This window comes from Oryctolagus cuniculus, chromosome 15, assembly GCF_964237555.1.
Source record: "Oryctolagus cuniculus chromosome 15, mOryCun1.1, whole genome shotgun sequence".
In the NCBI taxonomy this organism is placed as follows: Eukaryota; Metazoa; Chordata; class Mammalia; order Lagomorpha; family Leporidae; genus Oryctolagus; species Oryctolagus cuniculus.
This window is the reverse complement of record NC_091446.1, coordinates 33,419,979-33,443,721: the sequence shown is the minus strand read 5'-3', so window position 1 is coordinate 33,443,721 and position 23,743 is coordinate 33,419,979. Positions and strand designations below refer to the sequence as shown.

General features: G+C 47.3%; 1 long non-coding RNA gene across 2 annotated transcripts; it reads left to right on the top strand.

The window, feature by feature from the left end:
* Nucleotides 1-924: 924 nt before the first annotated feature.
* Nucleotides 925-23,655, top strand: LOC138845327 (uncharacterized). Of its 2 annotated transcripts, none has more exons than XR_011382338.1 (5): nt 925-1,038; nt 20,005-21,063; nt 21,172-21,238; nt 21,672-21,722; nt 22,085-23,654. It is a non-coding gene; the product is annotated as an uncharacterized lncRNA (long non-coding RNA). The 2 variants fall into 2 exon arrangements; XR_011382339.1 differs by having other exon boundaries at nt 968-1,086; nt 22,085-23,655.
* The last annotated feature ends 88 nt before the right edge of the window (nt 23,656-23,743 follow it).

Sequence of the window (23,743 nt, the reverse complement as noted above, 5' to 3'; positions counted from 1 at the left end):
CAGTAACTGGCCCAAAGTTATACCACTCACAGACAGATTCGAACCCAGATTTATTTCCACAATCTAAACTGCCATTCACAGGGCTCTGTCATTGCAAGAATGATCTGTGGGGGCCAGTGCTGTGGTGTAGCAGGTAAAGCCGCCGCCTGCAGTGCCGGCATCCCATATGGGCACCAGTCCAAGTCCCGGCTGCTCCACTTCCAATCCAGCTCTCTGCTACAACCTGGGAAAGCAGTAGAAGATGGCCCAAGTCTTTGGACCCCTGCATCCATATGGGAGACCAGAAAGAAGCTCCTGGCTCCTGGCTTCGGATTGGTGCAGCTCCGGCTGTACAGCCAACTGGGGAGTGAACCAGTGGATGGAAGACCTCTCTCTCTGCCTCTCCTTCTCTCTCTGTGTAACTCTGACTTTCAAATAAATAAATAAATAACTCTTTTTTGTTTGTTTGTTTAGAGAGAGAGACAGAGAGAAAGGCTTTCCTTCCATTGGTTCACCCCCCCCAAATGGCTGCTACAGCCATCCAAAGCAGGACTCAAGCACTTGGGCCATCCTCACTGTCTTCCTGGGCCACAGCAGAGAGCTGGACTGGAAGAGAAGCAACAGGGACAGAACTGGCACCCCAACCAGGACTAGAACCCAGAGTGCTGGTGTCGCAGGTGGAGGATTAGCCTAATGAGCTGTGGCACTGGCCAATAAATAACTCTTAAAAAAAGAATGATCTGTGATTCAACACACGACCCTGTCCTGGCAAGGGAGGAAGTACAGGCCCTTCCCTCTCTGGCACCCCCTTAACCATGACTTTGGGAAAGTTACTTATCTCTGTGACCTTAACTTCTCACCTTCATGAGGAAGGAGAAGGGATTTAAGTAGAATTTGGGCTCCTTCTGACTTGGAATCTGGCCTCTGCCAATGTGTCCCAAATTGATCAACACCAGTGAGAACACTCTGAGAGTTCCAGAAGAGAAGCCTCTGGTTCTCTTTATTGGACTGCTTTCCCATGAGGGTGTGGTGGCTGTGGCAGTGAAGAGAGCCCTGCAGGTCAGTCAAGCCCTCACTGGGACTAGGAGGTCAGCCCCAGCTCACTGGGTAGGTGAGGTATGGCACTGGTACAATGGGGTCTGGTTCTATGCAGAGCTGTGACCTCCTCAAGGGATGCTCAGCCTCCCAGAGGCTCCACTCATTGTGGGGGCACTATTAATTTTTTTAATTTATTTAAAAATTTTTTTTATTTGACAGGTAGAGTTAGAGAGAGAGAGAGAGAGAGAGAGAGAGAAAGGTCTTCCTTCCGTTGGTTCACCCCCAAAATGGCCGCTAGGGCCAGCGCTGCTCCCACCTGAAGCCAGGAGCCAGGTGCTTCTTCCTGGTCTCCCATGCGGGTGCAGGGGCCCAAACACTTGGGCCATCCTCCACTGCCCTCCCAGGCCACAGCAGAGAGCTGGACTGGAAGAGGAGCAACTGGACTAGAACCTGGCACCCATATGGGATGCCGGCACCGCAAGGCGGAGGATTAACCAAGTGAGCCATGGCGCCAGCCTGTGGGAGCACTATTACCATTGCCATTGATACAAAGCCTGAGCCTCAGAGTGGTGGTCAGACTTATTAAAGGTCACCCTGTCTTGCTGACCCTGATTTAGGCCTTAACTCCCAAGCCATTTGCTCTCTTTTCCTTTCTGATGCTGGCCCCACTTCTTGGAGACGGGTAGGAGGTGGGGAGTGTGTCCTGTAGCAACAGCAGCTCTGGCAACTCTGATACATGCAGGTGAAAGCCGGCAAGAGATTGCTATCTGTACAGATTCTCTCCACCAATGCCAGCTAAGGGCCCAGAGGGAAGGAGGTTTGGGAGGAAGCTAAGGAGCCTGGGTAGGCTACGGGAGGAAAACAGCAGAAGAGACCAGGGCAAGGTAAAAGCAGAAGAGGAAGTGTGGTAGATCTTGGTAGGATTTGTTTTCTCCTCCTGTGTGTGGGGGAGGGGCAGGAAGGGAGGAAGGAGGAGGAAGAGAAGATATCTTTGGCTTGAGCAAATGGGCAAAGGCCCTTTTAATCTCAAGGCTTCACTTTCTTGAGACAAATCAGTTCCCTGCTTCATCTGTTCAGTGAATGCAATCTTCTGTACATCAAAGTGGCCTGGAGTGAGGCACCTGTGTTATCAGCAGGATGGCTCAGATGCATCAGTGCAAGCCTCTGTTGCCAAGAACATTCCAGGAGCCTGATGTTGCGATGGGCACCACCTGGCCCATGTGTCATCTTCATACCATCCCTGCCTCTAACCCTCGGAGCCAATCTCCCAATAAACATTTCTGCCTTCACTCTGTTTTCACTCCCCCGAATCACTGAGCAGCCTCTCTCTACTTCTCGGTGGTGAGAGTCACCTCTTTCCCATGCCTATTTCAAGCTTCCATCTGCTGAACCTTCTTAAGAATTTCAGGGGTTTTTCCTTCTTCTAGAACAATGTCATTCATGCCCTATGGGACTGTGTATCCTTGAGGATCTCACTCCAGACTAACTCTCTGCAGGTGATCACCCCTCTGGTCAAGCTGGTCACTAAATACTCCTTTCTCTTCATAGTCACACAGTCTGGCCACTAGCCAGAAACCATTATCCAGAAACAGATCGGGAGGCAGATGTAAGAGGTTCCAGGCAATCAGGAGGCCAGGCAGTTCCATCAGTCAGGGCCCTGTAGAAGTCAGAGAGCTTCATGATGAAGGGTGGAGAGGCAGAGTTCTCCATCCAAAAAATGGGTGCATCAGAGAATGGGGAGCAAATAGAAGTTCGTGGCTTCCAAGAGCTGAGATTCTGTTGCCAGAAGTCACTGGCAGCAGATGCTAGGGTTGCTGATCACACTTTCTACTGGCTGTTTTTCTGATGAGACTTGATTTATCCCCTAGTCTTTCTTCCCAAGCAGTTCATCTGTTTCCAATGGGTCCCCAGACAAAAGCAAATTTGAGCAAATGAAGAGACATTTCAAGTTCTTGGGTGGAGTGACTCAACATCATGAGGATGTCCATTAGTGACAATTCAGTGTGGAAGTGTAATGTGATCCCAGTAAAAACAGCAACAGAATCCTCCCCATCCACCTGTGTGGGAGCTGGACAGGTTGATTCTAAAGCTTCTGCATAAAAACAAACAAACAAACAAAAACCACATGAAATAGCCAAGAACCCTCTGAAAAAGAAGATGAAGAGAGTGGGATGGCTCTAGCTCTCCTGGATATTAAAGCAGCTATGGAGTCTGTCTAATAAAAGCACCATGGGATTGCTGCAAGGCCAATGGAACTGAAGACAAAGTGCAGAAATAAATGGAATAATATAAGGAAAAAGAATACCATGAATGTGGCATGTTTAAAAGGGAAAATATTGGCTTTTCAATAAACAAGGAAATTAACATCATTGAGAAAATATAAGACTCATTTCAAACTCTTGATGGAACAGAGATCTAAATGAAGACATGAAGCCACAAATAAGCCAGAAAAAAACCAGTTAAATGTCTCAACTAACTTATTTATGACTTAAAATCTAAGTTTTAATAAAGGAGAAGATTGATAAATTTAACTAGGGAGACACAGAGAAACTCTTCATGGCAAAAACACACCAGAAGCAATGTCAAAAGATAAGGGATGAGTTGGGAGTACAGTTCTATCATGTACCACAGATAAAAGGCTTACAGCCCTAATGGACACAGAGTTCCAAAAACTGACATGGAAAAAAAAAATAGACAAAGATTGAGCAAAAACTGTGATCGTAAAAGATAAAGATGAAAGAAGCTTAATCACACTCCTGTTAGAAAAATGATAATCATAACCATGCTAAGGAAATAGCTCACATACCAAATTAGCAAAAATCTAAAAGTCTAATGATGGGGTGGGAGTTTGGCCTAGCAGTCAAGACTCAGGTGTCCCACACTGGAGTCTGTGTCCCACACTGGGTTTGATTCCTACTCCAGCTCCTGAATCCACTTTCCTGGTAAAACAGACCCTGAGAGGCAGCAGTCATGGCTCAATAACTGGGTTCCTCACACCCATAAGAGACTTTGAGCTCCTGGCACCCAGTTTTGGCTTTGGCCCAGCTCTGGTCATTTCTAGGCATTTGAGAGTGAACCAGCAAATCAGGGTGAACCCCTGCCCCTCTCAAATAAACAATTTTTTTTAACAATTTTAAAGAAAAGGTCTAATGACTGTTTTGGAGACTCCAAGGTAACAGTCATGCTTTGCTTGCAAAATGCTACACTGTTTGTTAACTGCAATTATCTAATAAAATTATTTGGATTTATGGGACCTAGCAGTCTCACTTCTAGACCCTATGCTGAAGAAGATACACCTTCAATTATGTACATGTGCAATATCTGCAATTGTTTATTGCAGCTCTAGGCAATACCAAATGGAAAACCCTTAATGTCTAATAGTGGGGCACTGGTTAAATAAATTTTAGAAAGATCTTCCATTGGTTCACCTCCCAAAATGGCCACCACAGCCAGAGCTACGCCGATCCGAAGCCAGGAGCCAGATGCTTCTTCCTGGTCTCCCATGGGGTGCAGGGCCCAAGCACTCAGGCCATCCTCCACTGCACTCCCTGGCCACAGCAGAGAGCTGGCCTGGAAGAGGGGCAACCGGGACAGAATCCGGCGCCCCAACCGGGACTAGAACCTGGTGTGCCAGCGCCGCAAGGCGGAGGATTAGCCTAGTGAGCCGTGGCACTGGCCTAGTACAATTTCAAAGGGGAAAAAAAATAACTTGGCAATCAGATTGACATTCAATTACCAGGTGGGGACAAAAAAAACATCAAAAGACCTCATTTACAATTCTCCATCCCGTCTGCCCTGCTAAGGGTGGGAGAGCTAACTTGTTTTCACAGTAAGCTGTGAGGTCTGGAAGAGCTCCCTTGCTATTCTCATGGTAAAATTGGAGATTCCAAAGGAAGGAGGGCAGCCTGTTTGTTCTTGCTAAAGAAGGAAGCAAATATTTTACACCCCAAATTCCACTGGGGTCCCCTGAATATCTGTTAACCCATCTGACTCCTCACATTCCCACCTCCCGAAGATGGAAACCCTAACATCTGTTAGGGGAGATTGAGTGATGATCATTCTGAATGCCATTTATTTATTTATTTTATTATTATTATTATTATTTTTATTTTTGACAGACAGAGTAGACTGTGAGAGAGAGAGACAGAGAGAAAGGTCTTCCTTTTGCCGTTGGTTCACCCTCCAATGGCCGCCGCGGCTGGCGCGCTGCTGCTGGCGCACCGCGCTGATCCTATGGCAGGAGCCAGGTTCTTATCCTGGTCTCCCATGGGGTGCAGGGCCCAAGCACTTGGGCCATCCTCCACTGCACTCCCTGGCCACAGTAGAGGGCTGGCCTGGAAGAGGGGCAACCGGGACAGAATCTGGTGCCCCGACCGGGACTAGAACCCAGTGTGCCAGCGCCGCAAGGCGGAGGATTAGCCTAGTGAGCCGCGGTGCCGGCCGCCATTTATTTTTAAAACATAGAACACATAAAAATCCACTAGTCCATAAAAATGAAACAACAAAAGAAACCAAAGCATTCACCAACATTTGGAAGTAACTATTTCATCAACCGTTTAACTACTAATTTTTTTAAAAATTAAATGAATTGGAAGTTTAAAAAATGAACTGTTTATTCTGACATTTTGGGGTGAGGGGAATTGAAGATCTTCCTTAATTTTCTCAGAAGAAAGCTAGCTAATAAAAAATAGAATGAATAACAGTATTAGAATATCCCCATTTTGTAACCCCAAATAAATAACCAATTAAGGCAAGGATCATATGCTAATCAGTAGGTGAAACTTTATTAGGGAGCGTCAGGTCCCCATGATATCACAGGTGTCAAAGTCTCAACCCAGAGGCTGCTGGCTAATTGCAAAACTGATCTTCTTGGAGCTGAGATCTCACTGCAATTAAAGTGGTGACCAAATTAAGATAGTGTAATGAAGGTCCCGACCAACTTCAGCATTATCCACACGGCTTCCTGATTTCGATACAAAACCAAGTACAGCTCACCTTTGAAGTATACTTGCCACAGATGTTTAATCTCCATCTAATCAACGGGTAGACCTGACTTCCAGCATTTAAGGAGTAAACATGTAACTAATATCTGAACGAGGGCGCTTGGAGGAGGGAGAGGGGACTCAATGCAGTTATGCCAGGACCTCAGATGTCAGTGGGCAGGAGACAACAACCTGGAATGTAAAGTCCTGCTCCATTTGCAGGAAATAAATGGAGTAGAGGAAGAAGCTGGACAGCATCAAGAGGAAACAAGTTTTCAAAACTCAGATATTGGAATTCTGAGACAATCACTTGGTCTTCTAAAAGGAGAAAAAGAGGAAAAAATGCAAACTTCCACAGCCATCACAGAGCACAGTATGGAGGTGCCTCAAAAATCTAAAAAGAGATCTATCTACCACATGACCCAGCTCTCTCTCTGCTAGGATAGGCATATCAAAGAGGGACCCACATTCCCACCTTCCCAGCAGCACTGTTCACAATAGGCAAGATTCAGAATCAACCTAGGTGTCCATCAACAGATGAATGGATAGAGAAAATGTGGTACAGACACAGCGGGTTAAAGCCCTGGCCTGAAGCACCAGTATCCTGTATGGGTGCCCGGTCTACTCCTGGCTGCTCCTCTTCCAATCCAGCTCACTGCTATGGCCTGGGAAAGTAGTAGAAGATGGCCCAAGTCCTTGGGCCCCTGCACCCACATGGGAGACCTGGAAGAATCTCCTGGCTCCTGGCTTCAGATTACCACAGCTCCAGCCATGGCAGCCATCTGGGGAGTGAACCAGTGGATGGAAGACCTCTCTCTCTGTCTGTATCTCTCTCTGTAACTCTGTCTTTCAAATAAATAAAATAAATCTTAAAAAAAAAAAAAAACCTCTGGGTGGAGCGTAGGCATGCACATAGTTGTAAAAATTAAAAAAACAGAAAATGTGGTACAAATACACAATGGTCTACTACTCTGTCCCCAAAAAAGAATGAAATCCTGACATTCGCAGCAAAATGATAACATTTGTGGTCAAGATGCATTGAATCAGAACAAGGAAGCAGATTGTTTATAAGAAAAAAATGTGTACATGCTTTCCTATTAATTATTAGCCAAAGAGTTAGGATCTCCAGCCTCAGGTTATCCTAGTGGAAGAATTCAAATTTCCTCTTTAGAAATGGCCGATCAAGAGATGACGGACTAGAAATGGAATGCGAGAATGACTGGATGATTATCATCCTCCCAGACCATGACTGCCTGACCCCTAGTATTTCCCCTTTCTGCTCTGTGATAAACAGGAGGACCTTGGGTATAAACTGCAACAAATACGTAGAGAAAGCCATTTATATAAGGAGATCTTTGTAGATGATCTACAAGATGACTATATAAACAGATTCTCCAACAAGTAAATGTCTAATACTCCAACAGAAAAGTGAGCAAAGACCATGAGAAGTCAATCATAATAGAAGAAGTTCAAATGGTGGATAAATGTAAAAACGAGCCTCAATCTCACTAAACCAAAGACACACAAACTAAAGCAAGATGCCAACTTAAACTATCAAAGCCAACTTTTGAAAAGTGACAATATTCAAGTTTGTTGAGCGCATTGTTGAATGGGTACTCTTGCTGATGATAAGAGTACAATTTGATAGAAACTTGCTACAATGCAGTTTGGTAATGTATATCAGGATAAAATGCTCATGTCCTTTAAAAAAGTGTAAAATTTTAGAATTTCTTCTAAATGTAGTTATTTACAACTATGCAGAATTAGAAATGATTTAAACATCCAGTAATTAATAACTTCATAAATTATGATAATCCATAAAATGGAATGTTCTACAACCATTAAAAACCGTGTTTTCAAATAATCTATAATGACATGGGAAAATTTTCACAATGGCAAAAATACAAGTAGGACTTAAAATCATCTATGCAGTATGATTTATAATTCTGCACGTAAGACACAAACACAAAAACACACTATTCTCTTAGGAGTAACTATCTTTGGGTGATTGTCATATCTACTTTAAAAATGTTTGGTGGGGGCTGGCGCTGTGGCACAGTAGGTTAATCCTCTGCCTGTGGCGCTGGCATCCCATATGGGCACTAGTTCTAGTCCCAGCTGCTCCTCATCTAATCCAGCTCTCTGCTATGGCCTGGGAAAGCAGTGGAAGATGGCCCAAGTCCTTGGGCCCCTGCACCTGTGTGGGAGAATGGAGGAGACTCCCGGCTCCTGGCTTCGGATGGGCTCAGCTCTGGCCATTGTGGGCATTTGGGGAGTGAACTAGCGGACAGAAGACCTCTCTCTGTGTCTCTACCTCTCATTGTCTGTAACTCTACCTCTCAAATAAATATATAAAAAAAAATTTTTTTGACAGGCAGAGTGGACAGTGAGAGAGAGACAGAGAGAAAGGTCTTCCTTTGCCGTTGGTTCACCCTCCAATGGCCGCCGTGGCCGGCGCACCGCGCTGATCCGATGGCAGGAGCCAGGTGCTTATCCTGGTCTCCCATGGGGTGCAGGGCCCAAGCACTTGGGCCATCCTCCACTGCACTCCCTGGCCACAGCAGAGAGCTGGCCTGGAAGAGGGGCAACTGGGACAGAATCCGGCGCCCCGACTGGGACTAGAACCCGGTGTGCCAGCGCCGCAAGGTGGAGGATTAGCCTAGTGAGCCGCGGCGCCGGCCCGAAAATCTTAAAAAAATGTTTGGTGCAGTGGTTAAGACATTGCTTGGGAGGCCAGCATTGTGGCATAAATAGGTTGAGCTGTAGCCTGCGATGTCAGCATCCCACGTGGGCGCAGGTTCAAATCCCAACTGTTGCACTTCTGATCCAGCTCCCTGCTAATGTGCAGTGGAGGATGGTCCAAGTGCTTGGGCCCCTGCACCCATATGGGAGACCTGGAAGAAGCTCCTGGCTCCTGGCTTTGGCCTGGCCCAGCCCAGGTTGTTAAGACCATTTGAGGAGTGAGCCAGGGGATGGAAGATCTCTCTTTCCCCTTCTCTAATTCTACCTTTCAAATAAATAAAATAAAAATATTTTTCTTAAAAAAATAAGGACATCACTTGAAAGGCCCACATCCCATATCACAGTGCTTGGGGTCAAGGCCTGGCTCCACTTCCAATTCTAACTTTCTGCTAACGCTCATCCCATGGAGAAGCAGGTCATAGCTACATATACAGTTGATGTTTGTAAGTCAGGTCACAGATCCCATCATAGAAAGGTGTACAAGAGTTGAATGAAGCCTTCTAAGACGTATGTCTTTGCGGATGTAATTAACTTTATGATCTCAATTTGCAATCATCTTGGATTGAGTAGGAGGACTCCAACCCCAACAGAGGTCCATATAAGAGACACACAAAGCAGAGGCACAGAGAGAAGAGAGGAGGCCATGCAAAGGCACAGGCTGAGCTTGGAGAAATGCTGCCAGCAAACAAGGTGTGCTGTGAACCTTCAGGGCCAGAAGAGAGTGAGGAGGACTCTTCCCGGGAGCCTTGGGAGGCAGCAGGCCCTGCTGACGCCTGATTTTGGACTTGCGGCATGATCTGCTCACGAACATCAGGCGCCATCCCTGGAAGAAGGGAGAGAAGGCTGCTGGGCAGAGCTCCAAGGGGCACGCCATGGTTTGCAAAGCAGTGCCTCACGCACAGAGCCGGTCTCCCCTGACCCAACCCAAGGCCTCTGTATCCTTGATCTCAGACAAGAGGCATGTGGCTGTGGGCCAGTGAGGCTCCTGTTGAGTGGGGTGAGACGGGTGGACTCTCATGCAAGACTTCTTCCCCTTGGGTGGGACAGCGCCTCCTCCACCCTCTCCTCCCCCAGGCCTGGGTTTTGCTGCTCCCAGATTGGTCCTCACTTAAATGAAACACACATTTCTGCATTGCGTAGGTTCCTGAGATCTTTCAGTGAATCTAAATTCTTTGTTTCTTTGCAAGGTTCCTGGGCAAGTGGAAGAGGCACATTCAAACAGGGATTACAAAATGATGAGAAGGTGCTGCACGGAGAGCTGGCAGAGGGGTTGGAAACAGGGAGAGCTCCTGGGAGAGGAGGGCCTGGGAGAGGAGGACCTGAGCGCTGGGCCTGCACACAGGCAGGGAGCACCGCGTGCGGTCGATGGGCACCAAGGAGAGGCCGTGTCCTGCGCTGTCCTCCTCCTCTTCCCACCATGTTCCGGACACCTCAGGAAGACTCCAATTCTCTCTTGCTCTCCATTCCAGTACCAAGACTAAGGACAGAGCCCAAACATGGCAGTCACACAGAAGCCCTGCCTGGCGCTCCCTTGCATGGCGAGGGACGAACACGGAGGCTCTCAGCTGAGCATTCACAGTCCAGGCCGAGAGAACGAGCCACAGGTGCCCCCGCAGCTCCTCGCTGAAATCCTTCCCTCTCCAAGCAGAGACATGCAATGCACCCAGGTGCCCTGTCAGCTCTCCCCGCGGGAGGCTGCACGCGCATGACCGCAGAACTGGGTTCTATCCTCACTGCCACGCGGACATTTTCACGAGAGGCTTCTGAGCCTGGGGACCAAAGTCCCATTCATAGCATTGCTTCTGTGGGAAAAAGAGCTTTCAAGTGCTGATGACCAACTTACAAGTAAATGACTGAACTCAACTGCTTTTAAGCAATGAGCTTCCTGAGCTTCCTGTAATGTTTTGCACACTTCACTGCTAAAGGCTAGTGTGTGTGTGTGTGTGTGTGTGTGTGTGTGTTTAAATTTCTAAATATGGGTGCCAGGTGTTGCATTTTCAGACTGACCAAGTGTGACTGTTTTTTTCTCTCGCTCTTTCTCTCTCTTAAAGCAACAGAACCATTTCTTCAGTGAAAGAAATGGCTGAAGCCAAAAAAATAAAAACATTAATACTGAAAATTTAAGGGGAAAGGCTACATTTATTTACACAATATAAGAAAAGAGGGTAGAAGAGAACAGGAGGGAGGGAGAGACGTAGAAAGATTATTTAACAGGTACTAAGTGCCAGTTGGATTGCTGTTCTCCTGCACAGGAGGGTGACCATAGTTGATAACGTATACCTCTTTTTAAAACACTAAAGGAAGTAATTTGAATGTTTTCACATGCCAAAATGTTAAGCGTTTGAGGAGGCAGATACATTTACCCTGAGTGGACAATACGCAATGTATACATGTGTCGAAACATCACACGGTACCACAAAAATAGGCACTTACAGTTGTGTGTCAGTTAAAAATGTCAGATTACAAAAAAAGCAAAGAGGCTGATGGATGGTTTTAAGCTGATTCTTACGGGTGGAGGCACGCCCCCAAACACAGGCAGAGACAAGCCAGCAAAGCCACCTGCACACCTGTGTTTTACTTTGAGTCTGGTCACCCGAAGGGATTGTCACAACGAGGTTTCTAGGCTGCTTCAAAGCAAGGCCTGACAAACAAAAAATGGAAAAACCACGCAGAGAAGCGAGCACACAGTCCTTCTCCCCCGTAAATCAGTACCATCAGATAATGCACACATCAGAAGGGGGTGGCCATCCGACTGCTTTTGCATAGAGAGAAGAGTAGGGGCTCAACACCTGAATTTTTCACCTCCCACCCCCGATTCCTCTTTCTTTCTCTTCTGCACCCTCCACTGCTCTTCTCTCCTCCGTCTCTTTATTCCTCTCTCACTTCCTCTAACTATAGGGCCTGTATGACATGATTAGAGTTAATGCTCCTGAACCAAAGAAAGTGATTTAACTGTAATATTTTTCTTCCTTTCAAAACCATATTTATTGTTGCTCATTCAAGGTTCACGTTCTTTGATTCTTTAGAAAGTTTGTGGGAACAGAATTAAAAGACAAGTTTATTTTGGTATAAGAAGATTTTGAAATCCACGGACAGAGGAGTTTTCCAAAAGATTCATGGAAATGCATATTAGGAAAAACCTATGCATGTACAAAATCGTTTGCACCCAAATAAATATATCTGTTATTTCCACTTTCCATAAACTTTTTGAAGTATCCTTCTACGTTGCCATGGTGAAGCATTTTTCCCTATACTCACTGGTGTCTAGCTTTCTAGATACCTAGTTGGTATTTTTTTTTTTTTTTTTGACAGGCAAAGTTAGACAGTGAGAGAGAGAGACAGAGAGAAAGGTCTTCCTTCCGTTGGTTCACCCCCCAAATGGCCACTCCTGGCTTCAAAGCCAGGAGCCAGGTGCTTCCTCCTGGTCTCCCATGCAGGTGCAGGGCCCAAGCACTTGGGCCATCCTCCACTGCCTTCCCGGGCCACAGCAGAGAGCTGGACTGGAAGAGGAGCAACCGGGACAGAACCGGCGCCCCCAACCGGGACTAGAATCCGGGGTGCCGGCGCCACAGACGGAGGATTAGCCAAGTGAGCTGTGGCACCGGCCGTGGTATTTTTTTAAATACTGGCAATTATCAGACTTCTTTAAAAAACTTGCTTATGTTCTGGAACAAAGTCCAGAATTTTCTAGTGAGCAGAATTGGCTACCTATTTTGTGGAATCCAGTGAAAAATAAACATGAGGCCCTTTGTACAAAATCCATTATGAGTTTCAACACGGGTGACTACAGAACATCGAAGCTGAGTGTTGGGCTCTTCTAAGTGCAGGGTGCTGGGTAACGGCACAGGTGCCACACCCATGGAGCTGGCCCTGCCTGTGGGTTTTCACTAATGGCAGAACATATGCACAGATGCTTGTGTGATTCTCTAGGCTGATACAGACTTAATCAAAAACGCATGTTGAAAATTAAATAATATGACCACCCCCAACCACATATGCAAACATCCTGAGGTAGTTTTCCCATATATTTCATGAGAAGTCACTTCTTTACAATGACTGGCATAGACAAACTACTGTTTTTTTACTGTGTCACTCATTACAGCACCTTGACCAAACTAATGACTAGGTTGTTTTGAGTGACCTGCTTTCTAATTTCTAGAATAAAATATGCTCCAAATGTGTTCACCGTGGAAGGGATTTTGAGCCTGCCTTGGTCTGGGGCTGGAAGTGTTTGCACCAATGTAGGTGGAGGGGCTCTCCCACTGGAAGACCTGGCCAGGAGCAGCCACCTGTAACAGGTGACAGCCACACTGACAGAAGGGCTGACAAAGCCAGGCTCACAGCTGAGAGAACACCAGAGAACAGGTTTCTCTGGTTCCAACAAATTAAATCATGGTCATGTTTTTCCCTTCACTGAGTATCCCACACTTGCGAACCAGTGGGGGCTTTACATTTTCCTGGTCCTTCTGCTGGCCCCAGGGACCCCCTCTGTCAGCCCCAATCCAGTGTCCTTGTCCTCTGTCCTCCTGGGCACCTCATCCTCCCCTTGTGATAATGATGTCATCGTCCCATGTCCTTTCTTGTCAACTCAGCAGACTAATAATGGCTGTTTCTTCTGCCAGACTTCCGTTGGGCTTGTGTGGGGAGGGACGTTGGTTGCTGGTATGGGGAAGAGTGATTATCTGGGTTCCAGTTGCACCTCCTCTGGCCAAACACTCGGCTACAGATTAATGTATAAAACAGAAGCATCTGGATATTTTCTAGGAAATATTACATGCAGAATTACACGATGGCAAACAGCTGCCTTCGTTCTCCCTGCAGCTTTCCCTTTTTCATACACCTGCTAGACTGGATCACTCTCCTGGGTGCTGATTCACGCCCTCCCCCCAAACTGAGTGGATGAGGCTAACTTTCCAATCACCTCTTCCCTCACCCCCCACCTCCCTCATTCAGATGCTTTCAGAAAACAGGTGAAAAACAGAAAACTCAGAATACTACCCATCTCCAAAGAAGCTGGAAAGATTTCAAGAACACTGAAATACTCAAAAATCTAGAAATGTGTTGCATAAGGTAACTAGCAATGCTGAATTGCCTTGTACAAATTCAAATAGCAACCACTGTGTCTGCAGCCCTTTCTAGTGCATAGGCTCTTCTCCATCCATGACTGCACTTGAACTTCACAGCTTCCCATGGCATAGATGCTATTGTTAGGTCCATTTCACAGAGGAGAAAACTGAGGCACAAGAGCAGTTCCATGACTTGCCCGCAATTAGTCAACATGAGAATGAAGTCAGGTTTCCTGAATTGTGAGCCCATGTGCTTTCCACTCTCCCACACAGCTATTTGTTGATCTCAATTTTCAGCTCAATGCACATTTATTTCTTCTTTTTCCAAATGACAGGAGACATCATTCAGAAAGAGCTGAGAATCTAGAGTCCTCCTGCTGCCAAATTTGGAAGTTACTGACCTTCATTTATTTTTTTCAAAACCTACGTTGGTTTCAAATCATAGCTTATTAAAGAAAGAATCTAGGACAAGTAGGAAGCTACTTAGAGGAAGAGAAACTTGGATCCAACAGCTCACTGGGTCCATAAAAATAAATTCCAGTGGATTAAAGATTTAAATGTGAAAAATAAAAGCATAACACACAACAAAAAAAGAATATGCACTCTCCCCTCTATGACGCATTTAAATCTCTCTCAGCATAACACTAAACAGAGAAAACATAAACAAGACTGATGTATATGGCCGTCTTGAAAAAAAATCTACATGTTTAAAAAGCACCACCATGGCCGGCGCCGCGGCTCACTAGGCTAATCCTCCGCCTAGCGGCGCCGGCACACCGGGTTCTAGTCCCGGTTGGGGCGCCGGATTCTGTCCCGGTTGCCCCTCTTCCAGGCCAGCTCTCTGCTGTGGCCAGGGAGTGCAGTGGAGGATGGCCCGGGTGCTTGGGCCCTGCATCCCATGGGAGACCAGGAAAAGCACCTGGCTCCTGACTCCTGCCATCGGATCAGCGCGGTGCGCCAGCCGCAGCGCGCTGGCCGCGGCGGCCATTGGAGGGTGAACCAACGGCAAAAAGGAAGACCTTTCCCTCTGTCTCTCTCTCTCACTGTCCACTCTGCCTGTCAAAAAAAAATAAATAAATAAAAAAATAAAAAATAAAAAGCACCACCATTTACCAACTCAAAAATCAGACAACACATTGGAGCAAGTATTTGAAATGTACGTACAATAAGAGAACTACTTTTGTAATACATGAGCAAGCTCCACAGATCAGTAAGAAAACCACAACATACCCAACAGAAAAACAGGCAAAGGATACAAATGGACTGTCTATAGAAACAGATGAGAGTCCCTCACTCATATTAAAAGAAAACACCACCGAGCCATCTTCCACATACCACCTTTGCAACAATCCAACGTCTGATAACACTCCGTGGGTTAAGAGTAGGAAAAAATGGGCCCATCCACCTCTCTGGAAGGTAATCTGAGTGGCAGTTGGCTCGTCCCCCACGGAGAGCAATTTGTTGGTTGGTAATGCCCACGAAACTTTGACCTACAGAGGGAGGACTTAGCAAACTACCTGTCATCCAAATGCCATCAAGTGTCAATATGGAAACCGGGCTGGACTCCCAACCACATGCTCTTTGCACAGCCCCAGAGCTGGAGGACCACGAGGCCAGAGCAGCCTCTACCTAAAGAGATGCTCAGGGGCCGGCATATGGGGCAGCAGGTTAAGCTGCTGCTTGGGACACCGGCATCCCGTGTCGGAAAGCCAGCTGGAGTCCTGGCTCCCTGCTTCCCACCCAGCTTCCTGTACACGCACCTGGGAAGGCAGCGGATGAAGGCCCCAGTACTTGGGTCCCTGCTACGCACATGTGAGACCTGGATAGAGTTTCCAGCTTGCTTTAGCCTGGCCCAGTCCAGGCTGTTGCAGGCATTTGGGAGTGAACCCACAGAGAGAAGACTTCTCACTCCCTCTTCTTCTTCCCTCTTTCTCCCTCTCCCTTTTCACTCTGCCTTTCAAATCCATCAATAAATCTTTTAAAAAAACAGATACTCAGAGAGCCCATGAGTGTAGTAACACTTTAGTTTTTTTAAAGAGGCTATTTTTTAGAGCAGTTTCAGGTTCATGGCAAACCTGAGATTTCCTAGATCTCCCTTGCCCCACACACGACACACACTTAGCTTCCCCTGTTATCAACACCCCCACCAGGGAAGCACCATTGCTACAACTGATGAACCTATGCTGTCATCATCGCCCAAGTTCATAGTTCACACCAGGACTCATGCTGGTGTTTTCCCGTGTTGTTCTCCAGTTTGGACCTTTGCATAACACAGCAGTTTTCCTTGCCTTAAGAATCCTCTGTGCTTTATCTATTCAGCCCCAACCCTTTGATTTTCATGATAAACTTGAGAAAAGGTATTTACTAGGAGGAAACTGTGGATCAGAGAGGTTAAGTTTCTTGCCCAAGGCCACGCAGCTGCTAAGGGTCACAGCCGGGCTCAGCGATCTGTAGGTTCCTATAGCTCTGCTGCCTTCGGTGGCCGCCTCTGCCCTGTTAGTGCTGCCGTCTAGGACCTGTGTGCTGTGAGGCTGCTTCTGGAAACGCGCAGGCCAGGTGAATGCCTGACATGGCCCTGATGCTGCCCCATGCAGACAGAATTCGGGAAGGCTAAAGGGAAGAACACGGACATCTGGAATAAAGTGGTTTATCCACAATCACACACTTGAGACTTTTCTCCAGGAGGGGTTTTGCTTTACCACCCAGAGACCTCTAAAGATAGGAAATACTGACACCAAATGGTATATGTCAGGATTTGCTCCGAGGAGCTGCTATCCCTACTCTGTCCCCACAACGCCAGAGCACGCCTAGTGCTGCCCGCTCACTGCTGCCTGGTTTCCATGCCCAAGTTCACACTGCCTGGATCTACAGCGTGTGGAAGTGTGGATACACACACAGAGGCACACAGAGTGGGTGTGTGCAAATGTGTACTTATAGACTCATACATCAGGGTGCAAGATCTCGCCCCTTGCCTACGTGTACAGGGAAAATGGGAGCTTTGTTGTTTTGTCTAATAAGAGAGCTGATTTTCTTTCCTCTTGCTGGAATGTGGGGGAAAGAACTGAAGTTTAGGCCCATCTAACCATTTCAGGTCAATCCAGTCATTTCAATGTTTCTTTAGGTAACTTGGTTTCTTCTGCTCCAAACCTCGGGACATGTACCGTCTTTCTGCCCTGCCCCACTCCCTCTAGATGGTGCCTGTGCCTATGGGAGAAGCAGGTGCTGTTTGTCCTTGTGGCACTGGGGAGCACTGTCTTGCAGAACAGCCAACGAAGGGGACCTAGCACTCAAATGAGAGACAATTCCTCCTTCTGTTGCCCCGCCTACTGCTGCTTGGTAGGTGCTGGAGGCTGCAAGTTGTCCAGAAAATGGAGGAAAATTTTCCACCAAGTAAAAGAAACTATTTCATTTACCAAACACAAATGTCAATAGGGAGTAGGGAGGAGCCTTTGCCGCTGCACATTTTTTATTTTTGCTTTATAAGAAGGCGGATGAATAGCTATTCATATCAGCCACTCTCCGCAGATATCTACACCAGTGGTTTCTATCTAAGCCACACTCAACAAATATTCCATACCACCAGTTTCTGACAGCACCCCCACACCCTCTGGCTTCTGGCTTCTGTTAGTGCAAGGGTGGAGGTTGGCCACTGATATTTTGATACTAGATTCACAGGTGGCAAGAGAAGCTGTAAGTAGAGAGCAAACATGTATGTAGCAATGTATACAGGTAACAAGCAAGTAGCTGTTCCTGTTCTTGTTTTTTAACCAGTGCTGGGGACTGCATCCCTACCCTCTATATTCACATGCTGAACGGCGGCCCCCAGTGTGAGGGTCTCAGGAGGTGAGGTCTCTGGGAGGAGGTTAGGGCCTGAGGGTGGAGCCCTCATGATTGGGATTAGTGACCTGATAGAAGAGACTGGAGAGATCTCCCTCCCTCCCTCTGCGAGGACACAGCAAGAAGGCAGCAGTCTGCAAACCAAGAGAAGAGCTCTCCCCAGGAGCCTACTGAGCTGACGTCTCGGACTTGCCAGACTCTAGGACTGTGAGAAATAACTGTTTATTGCTTAAAGCACCTAAGGCACGGGGTTTCTTTTACAGCAGCCTCATCTGACTTAGACACCCGTGGTGACCCAGGGGACTCTTCAGGGAGTTTCCCTCTGGACCCGCTGCCTCCTCCTACGGTGTCCTGGTTCTCTTCCCCTTTCCTCCCTGGGCCGTCTTCTCAAGCTGTCTGAGGCAAAGCCCTCCTTCAGCAGGAAGTCCCTTCTGCCCAGCTGAGACTTGCGAGCAGAATGTAGGTCACTTCTTCCGAGACTCTATATAACCTGCTGCCTAAGGAAGATCTTGAAAGGCGCCGGGTTCTTTGCTGCCATAGTTGCACATAGCTTCTGCGAGTTAACACATTTTGGCTAAGCAGAATCACACTGCTGATCACTTAACTGTAAGCTACACTCTTCTCTGCACAATTTAGAACACTGGGTAGGGGATTTTCTGATATTTTACAAGAGTAAATAATTGGTCACAAACCTTTATATTAAAAAGGTGACCATGTTGAAAGTGAGTCCCTGTTCCCCACCTCCAAGTTATTCTCTTTGCAGAACACATCTTTAAAATAAACATCTCAAATGCGTTGCACTGAGCCCTGACTTTGGGACCATATGCACCACGTGAGATGGTTTCTGTGGGGCCGTTGAACCCCCTTTTCCTCCCAGGTGGTGATGAAAGACTTCCACTTCCTGGCAAGGAATAAGAGAGGGTTTGGCAGCATCCCCAGCAAAACCGGCTTCAGAGAAATGGTTTGGCACAAACACTTGTGGGCCCGAGTGCTCCCTGTCTATGCCTTAGGGTATGTCATTGACAGAATTCCACAGGTGTCTCTGCCTATAAGGAGAAATGGCGCTCTTTTTCTTTTTTAAAACATTTTATATATTTATTTAGATTTATTTTGGAGGGGGGAGAGAGAGAATTTTCCATGCACTTGTTCATTCTCCTAATACCAAAACAGCAAGGCTGAGCCAGCTGGAAGCCAGGAGCCTGAAACTCCATCCAGGTCTTCCACATGGATAGCAGGGACCTCAGACATTTAAGCCATCATCTGCTGCCTTCCAGCAGGCACAACGGCAGGGAGCTGGATCAGAAGCAGAGGCAGGACTCAAACTCATGTACTCCAACAGGAGATGTGGGCACCCCGGGAGGTGGCTTAACTGCTGCGTCACAACCCTCACCCCAGAAATAGTGTTTGTGAGCCTTTAATTTGGGACTGTTATCTGTACATAAGGACTGTGCTAAGTCCTCCAGGTTACACAAAAGAGGATTGCAATCCAGCGGGCAGATGAGCCACACTTCTCTATAGAAACAAAGGTATTTGGGAGAAGGGCGGTTATAAAGGCGGAAGCTTTAGAGGTGTGTTCTTAAAGTGAGTTCCCTGGGAAGCAGGCACTGAGATGGGATCTTCATACCCTTGGGACCCACACCTATGGGGAACGATGGGAGCCGACTGGGCAGGGGGACGAGGTGAGCCACGAGACAATCCCTCCCTGGCTGGAGTCCATCTCTCTCACAGGATGCTCTGGCGCGGGGTGGCCCTGCAGCGTAGTCTACTTTGAGACAAGCTGGCCTGACTGCCATCTTCCCCATCGCTCATCAGCAAGTGGATGTGGCTGCCCCCAGGGAGGGACCTGACCTTGGGCAGGATGGCTGTCTTTGTCAGTGAGCCCTCAGCTCCCAACGCTCCCAGTATTAAAGGGCACCAATGCCTCGAAAGGAGGTTCTTGGTGGCACCCCACAGTACCCACTCTAGGGGTATCAGAGACCTTGATGGTGAACATTTATGATGGGGTGGGGTCCAACGCTAACGCCCTAGGAGTAATCAGGGAACTGGCAATATATTATTATCAGCCTCTGGTTGCTCCTTATTTCACTGTGACCCAGAGATATAAACATTCCTATAGCATAAAACTCCTCCCATGAAACCCACTGGAGAATGAGCCAGTCTACAGGCTCTTTTCAACCCATGAAGACTAAATAACTTTCAAGTCGGGTTTGATTTTACGATCTTGGTTATGACCCTATTCCTTTCTAATTCATCCTCTAGGTGATTATGAGGTTCTCTTTTAAAACTTGTTGGTGATTTACCTCCTTGGCCTGGCATGTTTATACCTGCTGTCCATTCACACTGCTTTTCTTCTCGTCCAGGTCTTTGCTGAAATGTCACCTCCTCAGGAAAACTTCTTAGATTAACTCAGCTCAAATTGTTACCCGGCTCCGTCGCCACGCATGCTAAGCACTGTATTTATCTCCAGAGCACCTCTGACCACCTGGCTTACTCTGGCTTATCCAATAATCGTGTATGCCATCTGTTTCCTTGTAATGTAATGTAAATCCCACGTGGGCAGGGATGGTCTGCTTCACTTGCTCTGTAATCTTACTGCCTAGAGCCAAACCTGTGAGATGGAAGACCCACAACAAACACCTGTTGATGACTGAGCAGCGGCCCGTTCCGGCCTTCATCAGCTCTGTCCTGGGTATCTGTGTAGCATCCCAGCTGGAGTGGCAGCATCAGGTCTCCGCGCTCCAAGGCTCCTTCACCCCTTTCCAGACCCTCATGCACAGCACTACCAGCCTCATCTCCTGGGGTGCTGCGTTGGCTCTGCCACTGTCCTTCTAGAAACTCTCACGGCTCCTGGTGCTCTCCCAGGTCTGGTGCCGATGTCACTTTGCTGTCTCCTGTGACCTACCTTCACCTTTCTGCCCACTTTTCCAGGACCCTGAAAGGCCCCATCCTCCATGAGGGCGACCCTTCCCCGCCCTCCCTCTGCTGACCTAACAGAGCAGAAGCGGGGCAAGTTAGCCATCTCCCAGGGTGTTCCAAACAGTGAGTGTGACGATAAATGCTAAAGCATGCCACAGAGCCAAACATCTTCCTAGAGCACCTTCACGACTAGCATGTCATCAATAGCATCATGTCATCGGCTTCACAATTAAATTATACATGTCCTGAAGCTCGGCGCTAAAGAATCAAGTCATACTCTCCAGGTTACCAGGAAGAAAGCTGTGCGAGTGACTCAGGAGGTGTGTGTGTGCCAGCCAGCACCAGCTAACAAGCACCGATGGTTAAATGTTCCAGAACATTGCAAGCCAGCTGTTAAACACTTATGCACACTCCTCCAGCTATCCAACCCCATGCTTATTTTTCGGACTGTTCCTTATCCAGAGGGGATGGAGATGTGCTAGTCACTGCACAAACACTATCAGGTAAGACCAAGAGAGTTGGAGGGGTCTGGGGACAGAGGTGAAGGAGCAGTTTTGGGGGTGAGGGTGGGTGGTTCTGTTGTAGGCATTTTGAATATGATTCCCCACTAGGATGTAATGGGGCCACTGAACCAGAGAGTGCAACAGGCTATAAAGTCCTGGAAGACATGGAGTACAGGTAGGGCTGTGGGGCCTCCCGCACCCCGGTACGTAGGGGCTGACACGCTCCCTCCCTATAGCCAATGATCCAGAGCACAGCCAGTCACCAGGGCCTGCTACCTCACTTTAGGCTCTGCCCCCATTCTCTTTGGTTGTCTTAATCTACATCTTGCTATCTCCTAATTGCTTCTCTCCTCTGCCCTCTCCGATTCACCCTCTTCATTACTTCCTGATGAATTTTCTGAAGGCGCCATTTGATCATGTTCTGACTTTGTTCAGTCACTTTCCACAGCTTTCGATTATTTGCAAATAAAATCCCAGCTCTCTCTTGGGGCTGGCATTGTGGCTCAGTGGGTTAAACTGCCACCTGCAATGTTAGCATCCCATATTGGAGCAACGGTTCAAGTCCCAGCTGCTTGGCTTCTGAACCAGTTTCCTGTTAATGCACCTAGGAACGCAACCGAAAATGGCCCAAGTACCTGACACCCACATGGGAGACCCAGGTGAGGTTCTGGGCTCCTGATTTCAGTCTGGACTACCCCTGACTGTTACAGCCATTTGGAGAGTGAACCAGCAGATGGAAGATCTCTCTTTCTCTCTATATATATATATCTCTCTCTCCCTCTCCACCTTTCTGTGTCACTCCACCTTTCCAATAAGTAAAATAAATCTCAAAAAAATTTTTCCAAGCTTTGCTAATCAAACTTTCCCTTAAGGCAAATATCTGAACCTGAACTTCTTATGCCTGATACCATTTGTACACAGCTGGCCTTGAGTAACTGCTTTTGAATAGAGACTAGAAATCACGAAGAAGCTGCTGTGTCCATCAGTTCCCATGTCCTAGTTATCCTTTCTCACCATACAGGTGGAGGAGGAACCCCAAGTTATAGCCAGGCCATTGAGTTATCTACTTAGCAAGACACCCAGGATACACAGCTACTGATTGTTCTCAAAGGCAAATTTTCGTCACTCAAGAAAGCCTGCAAGTGTCCCTGAGGGAGCGGCTCTAATCTCCTAAAGACATTTGCTGCCGAGAACGAAACACAGCTGCTCAGGCGCCACAGGAAGCTGGTGCTCAGTAAAAACCAAAGCAAAACAAGCCCCTGCCCGCACGCTGGAACATGGCAGAGTTCCCAGGTCTACCCCTTGAATGAGGAGTTGAAACATGGGATTCGATATTAAAAAATAAATAAATAAATAAAGCTGCCAGAAACAGAAGTTTTCTCTCTCAAACCGACTTCTTCCAAAAAGAACAATAACAAGACTCCCAGGTACAAAAATAATGCTTGTGGATGGGACGAGGCCCACTTCTTCACTGCAACCTCCTCCTCTCGTTCCCCCGTAGAGCCCTCTAAGAGTGATCATGTGGATGCGAACACGGCTCCAAATCGGGGGGACCAGCAGTCCACTAGGAAACACTGCAACTGCACAGGCTCTGAGAGCAGTGGCTGCTAACAAGCAGGGCTGCCCTTCGTCTCCTCACAGCTGTTATCCCCTTCCCTGGGCAGGAACACTGGTCACATTGGCCGGCACACAAGGGTGGCAGGTTGCAGGTAAGGATGGAACCCAGCACCCACAGAGGGTCAGGTGGGAAAGTGTGATGTCGTCTTACTCATCACTTACAATGCTGTGAAGGCAGCCCTATGATTGCCATTTTATACACATTGCCCAAGCCTGCACACCTGGCACATGCCAGGCGGCTCAGGCTTGTGTCACTCCAGAGCCATCAATATCCTCGATTCAGCAGGGTGCTGTATGTGTTCCACAAAACAAACCAAAAAAAAAAATGCACACAACTGGCCTTTGTATAGAGTTTCATAATTCTCAAGGCGCTTCATGAGTGTGACTAAATTTAATTCCTGAAATGGCAATGAGACTTCAGAGTTCTCAGACCCTTTTTAAGGTGAGGCTGAAGAGTTTCCCTTTTCCCTTTACCAAGCCAAGCCAATGGCTTCACCTCCTTAAGTGTAGTCCCAGCATGGGTCATATGATGCCATAGGAAAGGACCCTCGGCAGCATAAAAGGGGACTTAGACGCCACAAACTCTGCCCTTTAGAGTCACCTTCAGTAAGTTGTCTAAGCCAGGTAGAGGAACGAGACCCTTCCTTTGCTCGACACAGGAGTCCTACTCCTGAGTCTCGCCTGGCAGTAAGACATGGCTTTTCCATGGAATACAGAGGTGCTGGTCCACTGGCCCTGTGCATGCTGTAGTTACCAGAAAACATATTCAACTGCTGTTTAGCTTATTTGGAGCAACCGTTCTGCCTTTGAATTACAAAGCTTTTCACTAAGGCTGCACACTGTCAACTCAAGGGAATTTTTTTTTTTAATGATTTGTTTCCTTGGCTGCAAAGATAATTCATGCCTATTGTAGAGCACTTGTAAAAGACAGAAAAGCACAAAGACAAAAACAGAACTTGTGTACAAACCCAACAACCTGAGAGCCTTGATTATAATGTTAGCCTTGCTGTACATCTTTCTGATCTTGTCAAAATTGGTGTCATGTAGAAACTGCTATTATGTA